Here is an 18,119-nt window from a genome sequence, read left to right as displayed (position 1 = left end):
GGGGCTAGTTTATTGGTCTTGGTCTCATAACATGGAAACCGCCTGGCCTCTCCCCAGGACATGAGGACTGCTAACAGCCATGCCCCTGAGACAGCATCCTCCACTTTCCACTGTCTTCACCCTCATATCTTGGGGCATCCCCCATTAGCAAAAGGACTGTTTCCCTCACCACCCTTCTAGTCCTAACTGCAAATCAGTGCTCTCACAGCCCACCGTGGTTGATTATGCCTAAGAACAATTTTCTTCAAGTCATGTAGTGTAGTTGTCACTTTTTCCTCAGGTTGCCTCCTTTCAGCTTCTGTAAGTAAAAATGTGAACGTGCCTGACTATGGTTTGGACTCTTCTTCTAACATTGATAGCATTACCTATAACAATTTACAAACTATTCAGAAGTCCATATGTGGTCATAAGAAAAGCGTTGGCAAGAACAAAATAATGAGGTTTTTGGTAAGACGATTTTCTTTGATCTATTAACAAGTGTATCCTAAGTTTTGATCTATTAACAAGTGTATCCTAAATTTTGATCTATTAACAAGTGTATCCTAAATTTTGATCTATTAACAAGTGTATCCTAAATTTTCTATAATGAGCGTGTAATACTTCTATAATCAGAAAAAAAAGCTCATTTTTAAAAAGTTGTGGTGCTACAAAAACAGATTTTTAAAACTCTAGCATGACGGGCTAGTGTAACTTAGAGGTTCTTAACCAGAACAAATGTGTTTAAATTCATTATGCTATTAATATAAAATATAAGTTAGATTTTTTATTTATCTGTATTCTGAGTATTTATTTGAATATTAATTCCAGGTAATATCTTTGTGCAATTAAAGAACACAAGAGAATCCTCTTTAAAATATATGCCTCACAATTCTACTATATTTCAATTTTAGTCATGGTAGCAGAGATCCAGCACCAATTAAATTATCCTTCCTTAAAGGAAAAAAAAATTCTATTTTTGTAAATAGTAAAGAGTATAGTGTGGAGCTGGCATAGATTCATTTCCTCACCTTTCAATAGCACCCTACCATGAACAATAGAGCTGATGAAAGAGGGCCAAGAGGGGGTGTTTATCAGAGAATGTAAGGTTTGGTGCCTGAGACCCAAAACCCAGAGCAAGCACCATGCCCAAAGGCTTGAGACTAGACCCAAAAATGTGACTTAGCAAGAATCCTTGATTTCCCACAAGCCAGAGGGCTGCAGCTCAGCGAGCCAGAGAGTTGCTTGTATTATACAAAGCATGGATTTGAATCCCAGGTTAGAAGCCTGGAAGAGTAACCGAATCAGGGAGTTGCAAAAAGGTGGATGGATGGATAGATAGATAGTTATGTCAAGTTTATAACTAAAAAATACACTTAGAAATCTTTTTTGAGTGGGAGGTTTAGAATAAAAAGTGAAATTTTAACATGTCATTGTTTGGGAATGAAACAAAATATTTAGTTAAAGAAATTATAATTTACTGCCTAGCGACTTCATTGGGGAATTTGCTTACTGCATTTTGAGAATAAAAATTCTTGGGAACTAAGAAGTATTAAAGTGGCTGAGAAACAATGTAGTGGCAAACCATTAGCTGTATGGTGTTGTATGGTAAATAGGCATAGCGGGCAGAACTTTCCAGAAACGGTTTTGTGTATCTCATGATGAATGCTTGGAGTAGTATTCTTCTGTTTGTATGTATGGTGTGAGGACTAGACTGGGGCACATACACAAATTCCAGAAACGTCATAATTGTGTATATTCATCCTGAGCTTTACAAGCCCCACAGTAACCAAAGTAGCAATCGCAGCCAAGTAGCCACTAAATTTATATTCTCTTCAAAAATTATATTGAGTGTGTTATTAAAAAAACACTGTGTGTAGACAGTTCAACATTTATATTTATTTGTGTCTTGTGGAACTTTCCAAATCTATTCAAATAGTGTGGTTAAATATGGTCAGTCAGATTTAGAGTCACTCCTTAAGGAGTCCTCTGGGATGTTAAATGTTCATTGTATATCATGATGATTCAGACGTAATATAGACCATTTTCTAGGGGATTCTGTCATTATTTATGGCCTCAATGATAAGTATGTTCATAATTATGGCTGTATAACCACAATTGAATAAATTATTGCCTTGATATTTTTATGTTGCTCTTGTAAACATTTTAATTTCATCACAAGCATTATCCAAGATAGTCCATATAGAAATGTCTTGAATTACTAAGGAGTGTCTCAAATAAACTCTATCATGCCAATGTTTAGCACCAATGCTATCCCAGCTCTTTCTAAATACACACACACACACACACATACACACACACACACATAAATATACAGACTATCATAACCCAATGAATTTTAAAGTTAAAGCATCCTGAAAACACAGTTCTGCAAGTTGAAATGTACCAGGTTATCAACAACTAAATCATCTTGAAAGATGTCCTAAAATATTCTTAGAACAACTTTTCATTTTTCCATTCCAGTGAAAGATCTCATATCCATTTCTGTGCTGAGGCATCGATCTGCTACAATCCTCACTTGATTCATTAGATTCAACTTGTGGAATTTATGGTTATAAGCTTAGGGGGAATTTACCCATTTCCTTTAGATTTCCTCTGGGACAGGAAGAAAAATTTGAGAAGATGCCCTTGTAAACCACTATTTTACAGATGCCTCCAAACTCTGTTTTCCCAGGCAGGGTCCTCAGTCCAAGGGAAGTGCTGGTAGTGCTTTGGATCCATTATTCACCTAACAAAATTTCACTGACTATCTGTTGTCTGCTTAGGCTTTTCTGAGCCAACGTTAACTATGGAAAGACAAAAAAGTGAGAAAACAACATTTTTACAGCATTTAGTGGTGTGGTAGAAAGCTCTGGATGCATTTGGAGCATGAAACGTCTAGAGAATTGCCAGACTGTTATAAACATAGATGGACGTGTGTACAGGTCCCCGTGGTGTTAGGTCCTGCAGAGTAGAGCAATTCAGGAAGGCTTCTTAGAGAGGAGAATCCCTGAAAGTCAACAGCATGAGTCAGTGGAAAGGACAAAGTTTTTCCAGTTGAGGAGATAGAGTGACATAAGCAAGGCTTAAAATGGGAACGTGAGTGCTCTCCTAGAGCAGGAGGACTGCCTGGGGTGGCTGTGAGCAATGTCACAATATTTGTGTCCATCTGAAGAGCTAATCTGCATCAGCTGGGAGTTTTAAGTAGGAAATAGAGGTCAGAAAAAGGACCTCTTTCTCTCTTGAGCAATAAAGAAATATAATGAAATTAATTCTTAATGTGTGTGTGATCTTCCTTAAGAAAGATCAGTTGTGTTAAGAATGGATTTGTCCCTTCCTTAATGTAAATCTGCATTGATTCACTCAACAAGAACTTGCCAAGTAATATGCTTGTTCAATTTAGCCCAGCTTTTTTTTCAGATTAATAGAATCCATTGGCTTAATGGGGATTGAAAGCATTTAAAAACATACATTATGAAGAACGATTTGCTATGGGAGGTAAATCTGTCTTGTCCATCATGCTATTCTCAGCCCCTAGCCTAGGGACTCAAAATTAGTAGATGCTCATAAATATTTCTTGCCTGAGTGACAAGTAACGATTACAGAGACATCTGTAATATTATGTAGCCAAGTGCTAAATTGGTATGATGCAGACATTTCGCGCCAAGAAATTTGGGGGAGGTGATCGGAGGACCTCAATCAATGGAAAAGATGACCCAGAAGGACACAGAGAATCACCAATAAACTATGCTTTTAGTGAAGCCAGTAGATGAAAATACATATCCATGTGTTTATCAGTTTGCTATTATTGAACTAGCTAGAATCTTTTATTTGTTCATAATTTATAGAGTTAGTATCTTTTTTCTTTGGTTTTACTTATAAATATCCTAAAGATTTTGGGTTTTGCGGGTATGTGTGCGTGTGTTTTTTATTTATTTATTTTGACTGTGCTGGGTCTTCGTTGAGGTACGCGGGCTTCTCTAGTTGCGGTGCACGGGCTCTGGAGTGCGCAGGCTCAGTAATTGTGGCGCACAGCCTTAGTTGCGGTATGTGGGATCTTAGTTCCCTGACCAGGAATCGAACCCCGGCCCCCTGCATTGGAAGCGTGGAGTCTTAACCACTGGACCACTAGGGAAGTCCTGTGTGGTTTTTTGTTTTTTTTTTCACTGCTTTTTTGTTTGTTTTTAATCACCTCAAGCAGAGGAAAGGCATTATATCATAAATGTTTTATATTTACAGATTAAGATATGAAAATGTCCTTAGGCCTGAATTATTCTCCTTTGTCCTATACATGCTACAGAGTCTCTGAGATAAATGAGAGCTACTCATTTTGTATTTTGAAAAATAAAAACTAGAAAAGTACAAAGTTAGAGGTATTCATTGCTGAATTGGAAGATTGCTTTGTAAAAGAAAAGAGATCTTTCTCAAATAGATGTAATGAATAAAATGCCACTTATAAGAGGTATTATATTGCATTTAGCATGAGGGAAGTTTTTCCCTCAAGCCTGATTCACAAACATCTTAATTACTTAGAACTTGATTCAGTAGAGAAACTGTCCCTCAACTCTTAGAACAGCTAATTCAGAAGGAGGCTTAAAAATAAATATTAATAATTCATTCATAAATATGTTTCACTAATATTTATTGAAGGCTGTTCTAGTAGAAGGGATAAAACAGTGAACAATAGGATGAGAAGAAATTGATCATTGATATAGATTAAATGGTCTTTCCTCCATGAAAACTCATCTCATTGCCACACCCTCATATCTCTGAATCCCTACTTCCTCTGTATTTATTTTATGACGCCTACTTCACTCTGCGTTGATTTATACTCTGGCCATTTATGCACATCCACGTTCACCCTTTATAGCTTAAATGTTCTGTGAGGACTAAGGAGTGTACAAGGATCCCTCTCTGTATTTAGGGCAGAATTTTACTCACGACTAGAACTAAATAAATATGAACTGAATTGAATTCTATTCTTAGGTTAGGAAAGAGATTTAGTGAGGTTCCACGTTGGTGCTCAATACTAGACCCTTCTTGACTGCTGAGGCAAGGGAGCGTGCTGAATGAAATCCATGGGCAATATTAAAACCCGGTCTGAGCCAGCAGTTTTCACTTTCTTATCAATCAAGAACTCTTGATCAAGGATTCTTTTATCACAGATCTTTAGGATGTGAATACATCCACTGTGGGGAAAGCAAAATCTAAGAAACTGCCCAGCCTTCCAGGAGTTTATGATCAAATAGGTGGAGGTGGGGGAGGGGAAGTCCATGTGGGAGAAGAAACGGAGGGGTGCAGACCACAGAGGAGGGTGAGAGGGCAGCCTGTTGGAAAGTCCAGGAAAGAGGGAGCTCCAAAGGCAGGACTTTATCGTTTGGGAGGGAGACTGACAAGAGCAGGTGTGGGACCGCCCCAGAGAGTCAACATCACAAGGAAGGTTAGAACAGGGCTCCCTTCAGGGAGATAAGGCAGTGGCCATTCTAAGACCTTGAGACCAAGGTCAAAGCCCAAACTGCAACAAGGGTGGTAATGCTGAGTCTCCAGATTGCTGGGGGTGGAGAGGGACATTACTTAACACCTGCTGCCAAAGGTGGGGATCAGTCCTCCTAGAAAATGAGCCAGGCCTGAGCACTAGGGCTTGGTTTATGGCCTCCACCCCAGGGAACCTGGCAAAGCCTGACACATTTTGCGTTTGTCTTCCTTGTGTTTTTCTCAACATGAGATCTGATGAAACCTCTGTGTTGTGGACTTGGGAGGTAACTTGCCAAGGGCTGGGCACCAGAAATTGGTTGGAAATGGCATGGCGTTCCATAAACCAGGAGGGAATTGGTCCCTTTCTCTCTTATAGGAGTGTCAGGAAAAAGGAAAAATTACAAATGTTTTGGAAGTGAGGGAATGGGGAATAGGAATGAAAGGGAGAAAGGTACAAAGGGGAGGAGGACAGCTGTTCATTTCATATCCTGTGGTCATTGTCCATCTGCCATAAACTGAAAGAAGTCACCTAATGAGGTTTGGGAATTTCAGCCAAGGAAGTGACTAAGGAGCAAAATATTAAGTACAATAAATCACATACTGTCACATTTATTCAGAGGGAAAGGCTTGCAGATCTAATAGCCTGTTTAATAATAAAATCAGTCAAAACAAAAATTATTACTAGTAGCCTCATTTTAAAAATAAATATAAAACATAAGGGGAAGAAGAGTTGCTTTTAAAACCTGGCTCTTTTTCTACATTTTATGAGAGAGGCTTTTTGAGTTTCGTTCAAGGTAGCGTGTTTTTAGCATATGTATAGCATTAATATAGAATATTTGTGAGGATTTTTTTTACTGTTACTTTATTTGACTTCTCTTAATCCTTAATAGCAGTTTTTAGTAGATGCTTAAAATGGAAATTTTACTTTCATATAATGGTCCTTTATACAACACTATCCTTGAAATATGTTTCTTCATTTAAAAATATGCTAAGGGCTTCCCTGGTGGCGCAGTGGTTGAGAGTCCGCCTGCCGATGCGGGGGACGCGGGTTCGTGCCCCGGTCCGAGAAGATCCCACATGCCGCGGAGCGCCTGGGCCCGTGAGCCATGGCCGCTGAGCCTGCGCGTCCGGAGCCTGTGCTCCGCAACGGGAAAGGCCCGCGTACCGCAAAAAAAAATTTTTAAATAAATAAATAATAAACAAAAATAAAAATATGCTGAATTCCCCCCAACGGTATTTTTTTGGTGGGCAAAACAGATTTATAGACATAAATTCTGGATTTTCATATTCATATAATTGTTTAATTGATCTTTTGGGGCAGCCAAAGATTTTGGACATGTTGATTTCTCTAAACCGACAATTTCTATTAATAAAATAATGATTTATCTCAACTTCGGTCATCATATTTTACCAAAATTGAATTCACTTGCTCTTGACAGATCCAAGAGTAATTCGAGAATTTCCTCTTCTGTGGAATGGAACTGTTCTTAATTAAAGTAATATCTGTGGGCTCCTTTCAGCTTCAATTCCCATCCCTGTCATTTGGGACTGAGAAGCCCCAGGATGCATCCTGCCTGGGCTGCCACAAAGCATTATCCGATACAGTAACCATTTTTTCCTTCCCTGCCTCTTACCCACAAATCAGACTGCTTCCCCTTTGGCTGCAGCCTCTGAACTTCATCAAGGCATGAGCTGCTGTCTCTGTGCAGGCACAGGCCAGGCGAATTGAGCCTGTATTTTATGAGAGCCTGAAGCAGTGCTGCATGGCAGGATGTGTGGGCCGGGTGGGGACAGCAGTTACTAGAATGCCTCAGAGGAGCCAGGGAGACTGGTGCTCAGCCAAGAACAGCGTCCAAGTACTCTGTGGATACCTGAGGTACATGAAGGTAATAAGTAACCAAAACAACTGGCTTCAAAGGGTACACCAGGCAAGAAGCTAACTCACTGCTAGAGGACAAACTTGCTTACAGTTTCTACAAAATTTATAAACTAATGAAACAGATTTATACAGATGTGCCACATTACAAAGTAGTATGAACAGGTACATAAAATCTTATCAAGTTTAGGTTTTTCTACTAGGAGAGGAATAAAACAAACATGAAAACTAAGAAATATATAAAACTGGTTATCCTGGAAATTACAGCATTATCTGCTTAAAACCGGCAGTCACAATTTAGGTCCCTTATATTAGGTAGTACTTCTAGACTGGCCGTATTACAAAGATTTTGCTCTACTTATGGTAGGTTGTTTTGATGCCATGGGCTAAGAGAGCTAATGCCCTTAGGATTTTTCTGGCAGACTTGGTAATGAAGGAAATAAAAACCTAAGTATAGTATAATCATTGTTCTCCATCATTGTTGTTACTGGAAAATAAACATGCACAGCTGCCTCCAGTGAAATATTTGAGCAGAAGTTTGTGAAACTATCAAAATATTGATAATCTGTATAATAATGGTCCATGACTTGCTTGTGACAGAATTACTTAGAAGAAGAATTGCCCGGTGGCAAATAAGCTTTTACTGTGTTTCTCAGTGCTTTTGGATACAATGTGCATTTTCTCCGTAGTGAGTAGTACTGTCCTTAAAAATCTCTCTGGGGGAAAAAAATATAGATAATTGCCAGAACTGCTTATTATACAAATATCTTCATGTTGCTTATCACATTTTTCACTGTATAGAATGAGGCAAGTCCCTTTGTTGAATGCCTTAGCCTACAGTAACATGTAATATCCCCTGGGAGTGACAGTGTCTGGCTTTTAAAAGCTTCTCTAAAAGTTCCCCATTCATCTCTTTCTCTCTTTCCATTCACTACAACCTCTAGTTAATGGCCCTGTCCTCCATTTATGTACCTTGAAAAGATGAAAGGATGTGTTGATTCTGCTAAGATTTGCTCCAGTCCTAGCAGGGAGTTCTAAGTAGCCTGATTACATCGATTTCATCACTTTATGATCTTTCTATATCAAATGCTGTTGTTTACATGCGGCTCTGGGCACCCTGCTTGTCTCTGAGGTCTGAGTTTTGAGTAATGGCAGCAGCACTTGGGTTGCAAGAATCCTCAGCAGGGCTCTGTCCAGACACTCCTCGAGCCTTCCTTATTTATGGGTCCCGCTCCACTATCTAGAGGCATGATTTCTGGCTGTGCTTTTCCCCATCTATAAATTCTGCGAGATCACTTCTCTCCTTCTGTGGCCCTGTGCCACATTTAAAAAGGCAGCTTGTTTTTCAGGCAGAGCTTTGAGGAAAGAGCCTGCTCCCGGCAACCACTACCGAACCCCCAAGAGGCAGTAGCTCCTATTGTTTCTGTTCTGATTTACTTTGAAAAGTCTGGGGCTTTGTGAAGAAAGGCATAACCAAATAAGAATAAAACTACCCTGGGCTTGGGAGACTAAAACCAATTGATTTATCCTTTTACTATAAAAGTAAAAAGAAATAAAGAAATAGAGAGGGCTACTGTAGACACAGGCTCACAATTCCCAATCTGTAATTCCATATTACAATACAAAATCTCTCGGAAAAACCACACACCTTTTTTTTTTTTAAATATTTATGTGATGGCAAAGCCTCCCATGACCTGAATTCATTTGGCAGCCAGACCTGACTTGAAATGATTTAAGGCTATTTATAATCTTTATTTATACTACTTATGTGAATCTTCATGTATTTCACTGTAGACATATTAATGTGTTTCATTATAGGGTATTGCCTCAGACCTTGCTGGGGATGTTGCATAACATATGGTATATTTACCATGTTACCTTTCTGAAATCTGTGAATTAAGTAAATAAGTAAGTAATTTGGATCCTGAAGTTTATCTTACCTTAAGGGATTATGGACTTGTATGACTGTTATTTTGAGAAAAGGAGTAACTCTTGAATTCTTAATAGAATAAATGACTAACTAATATATCTATTTTTAAAGTAGTCTTGATTTTATACTAAATCAAGATATTTTAAGTTGTTTATTTTTAGGACAACCACCCAAGAGAGATGAGAAGAAAGGAAAAAGTTTATTTGTGAATTTTGGGAAATTTGCTGACTCTAGGAAGTTCCCTAGCGTCTCCTCTGGGCGTGTACATTATGGTTAATGGGCTACTGCACAATGAACAGGTTTTCAGTGTGCTTAATATGGGCTTCATTGATTAGCACTTAATTGGTACCTGTTCATGTGCTTGTGTGTTCTTGGCATTGTAAACTCTAACAGCCCTTTAAGAGCCTCTCGGCCAGCACTGCACAGAAACACTCCACTTAGTAAATCCTGGAAGGTACAGGTTCTCACTGGCTTTTGTTGAGCTCCTGAGGTGCACTCAGGTGGTCTCCAACACAGTCCAAAAATGAACGGCATGTTTCTTATGTAAGCAGACAATTACTTACAAGTCATTTCATACATCCTAATCTAGTTGTAAAGTGATACTTTCCTTTTAAGAATATTTTAATTGAGCCAGATCTGCCTGAAGTAATAGAGAAGGAAAATAATTTCAAGAATCATATCTTCTCATTCTCTTTTTATTGTTGTCCTGCATTACAATACATTTGTCACTGGAATGTGCCATGTTAAGCAAAGTGGAAAGTGAACCATGTAATCTGGACTTTGGTGCTCCCATGTGAGTTAGGACATTCGTCAAATGTGCAGGAACACGCTTCAGGGCATGCTCTGTACAGGGGTGGGTCTAGGTTTTGTGGGTCCATGTTTGATCCTTACACAATTTGGGTGAGGGCTAGGTTGTCTTTAAGGAAAGGAATACAAAATTAGGTACAAATATGAATATTTATTTAGAATGAGAAAAGAAATCACAACAAATTACAAATCTTTAGAAGGTGACAATACCACAAGCATCACAAAATCAAAAAATATAACATAACGTCTTTGTTAACTACCTGAAATACTCTTTTCCTTACCACTTTTGGGTGCATATTCTTTTTTTTTTTTTTTTTTTTTTTTTTTTTTTTGCGGTGTGTGGGCCTCTCACTGTTGTGGCCTCTCCCGTTGCGGAGCACAGGCTCCGGACGTGCAGGCTCAGCGGCCATGGCTCACGGGCCCAGCCGCTCCGCGGCATGTGGGATCTTCCCGGACCGGGGCACGAACCCGTGCCCCCTGCATCGGCAGGCAGACTCTCAACCACTGCGCCACCAGGGAAGCCCTGGGTTCATGTTCTTAACCTGCCTCTGCATATGACAATTCTATAATATTTTTATTTAGAGACTAGAAAAATATTTCTGCCTCTAGCTTGGTGGATCAGAGTTTTTTTTTTTCATTGATTTAACGTCTTACCTTCACAATTCCTTACTGATACATCATGTACGTTTTTAGGATCATTAGCAAATTGTAAAAATCTCTGTCTTACTTCCTTTCGTGTATGAACTACAAGACTTCAGGGCATTTTGACTTCTTTTGCACAGTGACCAATCTTAGCAACTCTGATTTGACGTCACTCACTGAACAGTTTATTACCACTGTTCTTGAGTCATGATGACATAGGTACTTCATCACAGTGGGTGGTAGGCGTGTTCCTAGAAGCTCTTTCTATGCTGAGGATGACTGCACTATGGAATAGAAGTGACCTGCATGACTATGTAACTGTATCACACACACATAACATATCTCCAACTCAACTTCCCCTTAGCTGGATCCCAAAAGTCGCCATGGCCACTCCAACACCACCTGGCATGAGGGTAACATGGTAAGGCAGTAGTCAGGAAAGGAGGCAGCAGTCTCAATCGGTTGCAAATGTTATAAAACACGGTCATGTGAACACATTGCTAGAGTTCGTTCCAGGGCCTTGGAAGGTGCTCATCCAAGTGCAGAGCCCTGAAGCTTAAGCTTCATGAGCTTCATGGTTAAATCCACTTCTGTCTACCCTGTCCACTGTCTGCACTAACATGTTAGAATTGAGCATTATATTTGTAGATGTTATACTGATAAAGATGTGTTTACATTCTTATAATAAACTTATTGTCATTTTCACACTTCTTTCATGGGAAAGCCTCAACTTCCCTTCCAAATACCAATCACATCCTATCACCTTCCCTTTATTTCATATTCTATTACTTTTGCCTATCTCAGTAGTCATATGTAGGAATCATGGAGATTTCTATATGCTGCTCCACCTAGTATTCTGATTCCCTGTAAATAATAGTCATTAATGCAAAATAAGAAAAAAATTTTTTCAATGTAGATATTTTAGGCCATGTATTTTTTCATTGAGAATATTTCCATGTCTTTGTGACTCATTTTTGTTGATAAACAACTTTTGTTGTTGATATAAATGGGGAAGGGAAAAGAGCATTGGATTGGGAGTTGGGCCATATCGTCCTTTCTCTGCCAACTGGCCTTGTCGTGTAACCTTGGGGAAGTGGTGGAGCCTGTGTGAACCCCTGACAACTTGTTTGTAAGGTGAGAGTGTACATCTTCATGATCTCTTAAATGTCTTCCCACTGTAGTCCTAAATCCTAGAACTGGGTGACAAGTATGAACTATGAGTTAACCAGGAATACATTTTGTCCGAAAATATGGTTATGATGTTGTCTGTTTTAGTTCAGGGGGGCCCCACAAGAAATATCACAGTAGTTGCCTTTGATACCTTTATTCAACCAATTGTAGCTAATTTATACTTGTAGCCTGTTTTGCCATCAGGGAAAGATATTAAGTAGAGGAACAGAAAAGCAGCATCAGCCAAACCATGCGGTGTTGTTACCCTAACAATTCTCAGCATCGGAGAACAAATGTGCTGCCCCTCTAGCTTTCCCAGAAGAGTGACAGTCTCTGTGCTGGTGGACAGAGGCTATAAATCACCTCCATCTCCTTATCCTGCTGAAAAGAAATGCTACAAAAGAGCCAGTAACAACAACAATAATAATATCATTGCATTTCCAAAAGACTTTCTTCCTAGAGTTTAAAGTGCTTCCTAAATTGCATTCATTCATTCATTCATTCCTTCGTTCATTCAACAACTATTCACTGAGCTCCTATTCTGTGTGAAGTAGCTCTCAAGGCACTGGGGAGACAGGATTCACAAAACAAAATCTTTGCCCTGATAGGGCTGACATGCTGATGAATATCAAACAAATGAATGTCAGGGAATAATGAATGCAATGAAGAAAATTAATCAGGGGTCAGCAAATGAGGAGTAGCATTTTGTTGGAGGTAGCCAGGGGGCAGCCACTGAGGATGTAACCATTGATCAAAGGCTTGAATTGTGTCAGAGAGGTAGCCCAGCAGAAGGAACGGCCAACATAAGAGCCATGTGGACTGCTAACGGGTCACCACACAGCTTATGTAAATGTCAGTTCTAAATGATATTTTACTTCTTAAGTGGGGAAGGCTATTCAAAGTGTATACATTTCCTAGTTTTTCCTGAATGACAGCCAAAGTCAAGAGAAGTGGGACTGAATCACGAGAAAATAACTAGACTTTTGAGTTCCAATGTACCTCAGAAATAAGAAATATTTTTAATAATTGGTTGACTCATTGATTGATTGACTGACTATTAGATTGATCATCTTGGCCTGACTCCCTATAAAAAAAGTGGAAAGTTACTTATCTATTGTTTTCTAAATTATACTAGGGATGATACTATTTAAATAGAACCGGGGGTAAAAGTTGATACCAATTTTAGTTGCAATTTTAAATTGAATAAGTGGTTCAAAGATCAAACCGAGATTACAAAAAAATATTTCTTAGAATCATAGTGATGAGTCTCTCTAACAGTGAAAGGAAGCAACCTTTTAGAAATAAGCTTTGCCATTCTTCTTATTTCTTTATTTTTAAATAAGAAGTACTAGGCACTGTTTTACATTTGTAAATATTAATTGTTTGCTTATAGGAAAATGATTATTTCAGAAACAGATTTACAAGATATTATGGATTGCGTCATTTAGGATACAAATGTGGATTACACTGTTATCTTAAATTTAATCCTGACTGTAATATTATATCAGGTTAATGCTTTCCACTTAATTAAAATTTTCTGAGTTGGGAGGTGTTTTTAAAGCAAATGACAAAAAAATGTTCTTTACAAATACCTTTTGTGTTTGTTCTGAGTGCCCAGATAGGAGGTTATCAGACTGATCTGGGTGAGAGATGGTCTAAGGAGGTGGTGGTAAAGGTAAAATGAAGGCACAGATTCAATAAATTTGCAGGAGGAGGGTCCGCAGATTCGGGTGACTGGCTTTGGGGGCAGGGAACCTGCAGAGAAAGTGATGCCCAAGTAAACCTGATACTGAGGCTAGAGGTGGTTCAGTCCTTTAGGTTTTACCAAACAAAGGACCATCTGGCTCAAGTCAGGAGCCTGAGTAGAAGCAGAAGCACAAAAGCCTGTCCCGGGGCTTCCCTGGTGGCGCAGTGGTTGAGAGTCCGCCTGCCGATGCAGGGGACACGGGTTCGTGCCCTGGTCCGGGAGGATCCCACATGCCGCGGAGCGGCTGGGCCCGTGAGCCATGGCCGCTGAGCCTGTGCGTCCGGAGCCTGTGCTCCGCAACAGGAGAGGCCGCAACAGTGAGAGGCTCGCGTACCGCAAAAAAAAAAAAAAAAAAAAGCCTGTCCCAACATGTTCGGACCATGTGAAAATGAAGCACTGTTTGTCTGTTTTTTTAAAAGTGTGCTTTATGCACCAGAAAGAGTATAGTGAAGTGGTTGAAGGCATGGGTTCTGCTCTACCCAATTCTGAATCCCATTTGGGTCTAGAGTAAATCTCTTAACCTCTCTTTGCGTCTGTGCCCTTACCTATAAAGTGGACATGCACAGAGTAGTAGCTCTCTGCTCATAGAAACCTTAATTGTTCTCTTGAGTTACTAGAATTTTTTTTTCTTTCTGGATACTACTAAAACTTTGATCAGATTTTCTGTTTTCTTTGGATGCTAGGAACTGCAAAATCAAATTTCCACTCTAGCAATTGTAAAGACCTTATAAAGTATATTTCATTATACTGATCCCAAAGGGCCTTCTTTTTCTTATCAAGTAGACAACTTTCTTCCCCTCTAACACATTTACAGTGATGCTAGCAAACAGGTAGATTACTCATTTGGGTCTCAGTTTTCATCTCCAGGTTGAACTTACAGCGTTTCCATTAAAGAGCTGGAAAATAGCCCCAAACGGAAGAATCGATGGGGGGAAAAATGTGCCATAAGTTCTTTGATAAAGCAGTAATTCAACTTAATATTTAGCCCATGAACAAATATTTGCTCCTTTTTCTGGGATAAATGAATTTATAAAATGAAACAAAAATACTGAATCATACCTGAAATCTCTTAACATGGACCAAGATTTGTTTTCTAGGCACTTTTAATGCGTTAATGCCTTAATCTTCACAACAGTTCTGTGAAGTGATTGCTATTAATATTCACATTTGACAAATGTAGAAACTAGACACAGAAAAGATAAGTGACTTGTCCAAGGTCATACAGCTAAAAAGTGTCAGAGCCCAGATTGCAAACCTGGCAGCCTGCCCCCACCATTCACTCTCCTAACCCCTACACATACTTTCTCTCTGGAAGATAACTTATATCAGAGGGAATTTCACTCTAAAAACTGAAGTTTAAAAAATTATATAGAATTATAGGTAATACTAACAAGCATTGAATTTATTATCATATAGAATTCCTTCATATGAGAAAAATTAAATAAAATCTGTTTAAGGCTATGTGATGATAAGGTTATATGATGATAAGATGTACTTATCATCAAAGATTTTATAACATTACAATTTAGAGTAACATTTTTCTATAAGATTACAATTTTATTAGGTTTCTTCCTAGACATAAAAGTGGGTTTTCTCCCTTAGAACAGTGTGTTAATCTAGTTAAATTTTCAAACAGACGCAAAATAAATCAACTTGAAAGGACAAGATAATGTCTTACTATTAAGAAGACATTACATTCGAGAAACTTTCTTTTTTTTTTTAATGCAGTAGAAAATGTTTCCTGATGGAGAGGTCAGAACATGTGCCTTGGGGATGATATTCTGTGTGGCTTTTGAGTACTTTGTATGACTTTGCAAATTGCTTATTTTTAATTATGCTGGGCCATTATAATAAGACTTTACTAATAAGTAAAATAACTCATCTGGCTATCATTATTCCTCACATTACTTTATCTGGCTGATAAAAATGTAGCATAATTACTCATGTAGTCTGTCTCTGATAGTTTTATTCTAAAAGCAGACTGGATTATGTAACCATCTAAGTCATCTAAGGGCAGTTTCTAATTAACATGGGGGAATTATTGCCGTGTTGACTATATAACAGTACCAAAGTTAATCTGTGGTAAGGATACATACAGTCCAGATATTCTGCAGCACGGCTCTCAGATGCCTTTTCACTTTGACCCAATTCAGGCAAATCGAAAGTCCTTAAGTCCCATCGATCTACAGTTATAGTTCCCCTTTCTAGTATAAATATAACACAGTAAAAACAAAGAAATGGAGAAATTAAAATAAGCAAATTACAGCAAACTTATTTATGATCCAGCCAGAGTTTATTGAGCTTCTTTTGTGCACCAGGCACTATTCTGGGTACCAAGGACACAAGTAGTAAACAAGACAGACACGGTTCCTCCTTCAATGGAGCTTGCATTCTAACAGGAGATGGACAATGCGCAAGTAAACAAACAAGGTAAATTTAGATAGTGATAAGTACTATGAATAACTTAAAATGGAGTGATAAGATGGAGGATGACTGGACACTGGGGGATGGAGTTCTTTAGATTGAATGCACAGGGGAGGCTTCTTTGAGGAGGTGATGTTTGCACAGAACCCCAAGAGAGAAGATGGACCCAGCCAAGGGGTGGTCTGTGGGGAAAGATATGAATGGAATGAGGAGAGAACAGAGTATGAGGAAATTGAAATAATCAGTGTAGTTGTAGGCAGAGAGAAGGGGTATGGAAACCCTGAGATGGAGTGTTCAGGGAGGAGAAAGAAAGTCCACAGTGTCTGGAACACAGTAAACGAGAAGAGTGGTATAAGGGAAGCTCTAAGTCACGGAGAGAGCTCAACGTTTTATTCCTAGTGGGCTGAGAAGCCTTGAGAGGGTTTTAAGCCAGGAATGAATGGCGTGATCACTAAAACAATTTAAAAGATTCCTCTGTTTTTGAAAGACCTCTTACTGCTGTGTGGAGAATGGATTACAGGAGGATAAAAAAGGGAGTAAGAAAACCACCGAGACATGACCCTGACTTGACTAAGTTGGTAGCAGTAGAGAGGGATAGAAGCTGAACAATGTTTTGGAGTCAGAACTCCCAGGCCAATGGGTTGGAAGTGGGCAATGAAAGAAAGGGAGGAACCAAAGATGACACCTAGTGCTTTGAGTATCTGGGGTGGTGTCATTTGAAATGAAAAGGGTATCCTAGATATTTGGGGGGGTGGAAAACCAATAATTCTAATTTTGACTTAAAGAGTCTGAGTTGTCCATTGGAGATGGTGAGTAGCAGTTGGGTCTATAAGTGTGGATCTCATGGAAAATATAATTCTGGGTATTATCTGTCATAGATATTATTTAAAGCTTCAAAGTAAAAGGAGGCAATGTAGATAAGAGAAGAGAAAGCTACCAAAACAATTTGAGATCAAGAAGGAAAAGCACAACAAAGGAGACTGAGAGGCGGCAGTCAGTGAAGCAGGAGAAAAATCAGAAAGGTGGTAGAAGATAGAAGAAAGTATCCAAGAAAAAAGGAGGGATGCACTGTGACAAATCCTGCTGAGAAGTCAAGTAACCTGAATATGGGGAAATGATCTGTTGATTTGGCAACACGGACTCCCCAGCCACCTAACCAAGAGCAGTTTCAGAGTGGAAGGGAAAGGGAATCGGAGGATGTGACAAAGTGGAGGCAATCACTGGACAGCCCTTCTGAGAAGTCTTGCTATAAAGGGAAACAAAAATAGGATTGGAAGGAACAGAAGTTAGGGGTGTGACATCAAAAAAAAACTTTTTTAAGATGGGAGATGCTTTGTATGTTTCTATGATGTTTGTATGACAATAGGAATGATCCAGGAAACTCATTGGCAGAAATTGGTGATACAAGAGAAAGAGGGGAAATCTTAAAGAACAAGAGAAGGTGGGGGGCTTCCCTGGTGGCACAGTGGTTGAGAGTCCGCCTGCTGATGCAGGGCACACGGGTTCGTGCCCCCGTCCGGGAAGTTCCCACATGCCGCGGAGCGGCTGGGCCCGTGAGCCATGGCCACTGGGCCTGCGTGTCCGGAGCCTGTGCTCCGCAACGGGAGAGGCCACAACAGGGAGAAGCGCGCGTACCACAAAAAACAAAAAACAAAAAAACAAAAGAGAAGGTGGGATCTAGACCACATGAGAGGGTTCACCATTGGTAAGAACAGAAACACTTCATCCACTATAACAGGAAGGAAGGCAGAAAACACTGGTGCAGTGGTTGAAAAGATGAGGGCATTACTGTCTGGGTCTCTGTTTTTCTTAACTATACGTGGTGCATTGTTAACCTAATAAGAATGAACTTAGATATATGATTGTATGTTAAAATTCCACAAATTTAAAAAATAACCCAGTATTTTTATACATAATTTGATAATGCAGAGCAAGTTATTAAAATAGCATAAATTGGGGCTTCCCTGGTGGCGCAGCGGTTGCGCGTCCGCCTGCCGATGCAGGGGAGCCGGGTTCGCGCCCCGGTCTGGGAGGATCCCACGTGCCGCGGAGCGGCTGGGCCCGTGAGCCAT

The 18,119-nt window shown here is 39.5% G+C and overlaps 1 protein-coding gene across 2 annotated transcripts in view; it reads left to right on the top strand.

The window, feature by feature from the left end:
- The window catches only part of RELN (reelin), a 538,742-nt gene that overhangs the window by 291,967 nt on the left and 228,656 nt on the right, over nt 1–18,119 (top strand). The gene's annotated exons all lie outside the window — the stretch shown is intronic.

The sequence above is a fragment of the Physeter macrocephalus genome, chromosome 5 (genome assembly GCF_002837175.3).
Source record: "Physeter macrocephalus isolate SW-GA chromosome 5, ASM283717v5, whole genome shotgun sequence".
Lineage (NCBI taxonomy): Eukaryota > Metazoa > Chordata > Mammalia > Artiodactyla > Physeteridae > Physeter > Physeter macrocephalus.
This window is presented reverse-complemented; position numbering and strand designations above follow the sequence as displayed.